The sequence below is a fragment of the Nanorana parkeri genome, unplaced genomic scaffold (assembly GCF_000935625.1).
Source record: "Nanorana parkeri isolate BGI_ZX_2015 unplaced genomic scaffold, ASM93562v1 scaffold2846, whole genome shotgun sequence".
Lineage (NCBI taxonomy): Eukaryota > Metazoa > Chordata > Amphibia > Anura > Dicroglossidae > Nanorana > Nanorana parkeri.
In genome coordinates, this window is record NW_017309114.1 from 31,450 (window position 1) to 34,382 (window position 2,933).

Consider the following 2,933-nt stretch of genomic DNA (forward strand, 5'->3'; position numbering starts at 1 on the left):
TGGCACAGAAGCAATCTGGCGACAGGTAAGTCGCCAGAATCACTTCTGTTGTAAAGCCGACTTTACAAGTTTAAACAAAGTCCCAGCTGCCATAGCCCCGATGCCAGTGACGTAGACTGTACGTCGTCAGTCACGAAGGGGTTAACTATAGCTGATTAAAAAAAAGTTCTCAGACTGACTACGTGAACATTGATCGGCATGCTGGAAGATCTACGCATACGTTGGCTCAGCATTTCTTTCTGAAAACTCATATTATGCACTTACTGTATTCAACAATACTATCTGCCTATAGCCAGGGTAACATTTGCAAATACTGCTACATAGGAGAGGGCAGAGGGTGAGAGACTGCAGAGACTCAGCATGCAGGAAAGGGGAGGGGGAAGAGGGTGCAGAGACACAGCCACACAGAAGGAGGGTGGGAGGGTGCAGAGACACAGCCACACAGAAGGAGGGTGGGAGGGTGCAGAGACACAGCCACACAGAAGGAGGGTGGGAGGGTGCAGAGACACAGCCACACAGAAGGAGGGTGGGAGGGTGCAGAGACACAGCCACACAGAAGGAGGGTGGGAGGGTGCAGAGACACAGCCACACAGAAGGAGGGTGGGAGGGTGCAGAGACACAGCCACACAGAAGGAGGGTGGGAGGGTGCAGAGACACAGCCACACAGAAGGAGGGTGGGAGGGTGCAGAGACACAGCCACACAGAAGGAGGGTGGGAGGGTGCAGAGACACAGCCACACAGAAGGAGGGTGGGAGGGTGCAGAGACACAGCCACACAGAAGGAGGGTGGGAGGGTGCAGAGACACAGCCACACAGAAGGAGGGTGGGAGGGTGCAGAGACACAGCCACACAGAAGGAGGGTGGGAGGGTGCAGAGACACAGCCACACAGAAGGAGGGTGGGAGGGTGCAGAGACACAGCCACACAGAAGGAGGGTGGGAGGGTGCAGAGACACAGCCACACAGAAGGAGGGTGGGAGGGTGCAGAGACACAGCCACACAGAAGGAGGGTGGGAGGGTGCAGAGACACAGCCACACAGAAGGAGGGTGGGAGGGTGCAGAGACACAGCCACACAGAAGGAGGGTGGGAGGGTGCAGAGACACAGCCACACAGAAGGAGGGTGGGAGGGTGCAGAGACACAGCCACACAGAAGGAGGGTGGGAGGGTGCAGAGACACAGCCACACAGAAGGAGGGTGGGAGGGTGCAGAGACACAGCCACACAGAAGGAGGGTGGGAGGGTGCAGAGACACAGCCACACAGAAGGAGGGTGGGAGGGTGCAGAGACACAGCCACACAGAAGGAGGGTGGGAGGGTGCAGAGACACAGCCACACAGAAGGAGGGTGGGAGGGTGCAGAGACACAGCCACACAGAAGGAGGGTGGGAGGGTGCAGAGACACAGCCACACAGAAGGAGGGTGGGAGGGTGCAGAGACACAGCCACACAGAAGGAGGGTGGGAGGGTGCAGAGACACAGCCACACAGAAGGAGGGTGGGAGGGTGCAGAGACACAGCCACACAGAAGGAGGGTGGGAGGGTGCAGAGACACAGCCACACAGAAGGAGGGTGGGAGGGTGCAGAGACACAGCCACACAGAAGGAGGGTGGGAGGGTGCAGAGACACAGCCACACAGAAGGAGGGTGGGAGGGTGCAGAGACACAGCCACACAGAAGGAGGGTGGGAGGGTGCAGAGACACAGCCACACAGAAGGAGGGTGGGAGGGTGCAGAGACACAGCCACACAGAAGGAGGGTGGGAGGGTGCAGAGACACAGCCACACAGAAGGAGGGTGGGAGGGTGCAGAGACACAGCCACACAGAAGGAGGGTGGGAGGGTGCAGAGACACAGCCACACAGAAGGAGGGTGGGAGGGTGCAGAGACACAGCCACACAGAAGGAGGGTGGGAGGGTGCAGAGACACAGCCACACAGAAGGAGGGTGGGAGGGTGCAGAGACACAGCCACACAGAAGGAGGGTGGGAGGGTGCAGAGACACAGCCACACAGAAGGAGGGTGGGAGGGTGCAGAGACACAGCCACACAGAAGGAGGGTGGGAGGGTGCAGAGACACAGCCACACAGAAGGAGGGTGGGAGGGTGCAGAGACACAGCCACACAGAAGGAGGGTGGGAGGGTGCAGAGACACAGCCACACAGAAGGAGGGTGGGAGGGTGCAGAGACACAGCCACACAGAAGGAGGGTGGGAGGGTGCAGAGACACAGCCACACAGAAGGAGGGTGGGAGGGTGCAGAGACACAGCCACACAGAAGGAGGGTGGGAGGGTGCAGAGACACAGCCACACAGAAGGAGGGTGGGAGGGTGCAGAGACACAGCCACACAGAAGGAGGGTGGGAGGGTGCAGAGACACAGCCACACAGAAGGAGGGTGGGAGGGTGCAGAGACACAGCCACACAGAAGGAGGGTGGGAGGGTGCAGAGACACAGCAACGCAGGAAAGGGGAGGGGTGAGAGGGTGCAGAGACACAGCCACACAAAAGGAGGGTGGGAGGGTGCAGAGACACAGCAACGCAGGAAAGGTGAGGGGTAAGAGGGTGCAGGGACACAGCAACGCAGGAAAGGGGAGGGGTAAGAGGGTGCAGAGACACAGTCACACAGAAGGAGGGTGGGAGGGTGCAGAGACACAGCAACGCAGGAAAGGGGAGGGGTGAGAGACTGCAGGGACACAGCAACGCAGGAAAGGGGAGGGGTGAGAGGGTGCAGAGACACAGCAACGCAGGAAAGGGGAGGGGTAAGAGGGTGCAGAGACAGTATATGATGGAAGTATAAAGCTCAGAGAAAGTTTACAAAGCCAGACATACAGCTGGAAGGAGTCAGACGACTTCTAGTCACATGCTTCCTGCACTTGCCCCACGATAGGTTTCTGTCGGGGAGGATAAAGTGACTTCACTTTCACCAACATAAGTAGAGTGGCATTGGTTCTGT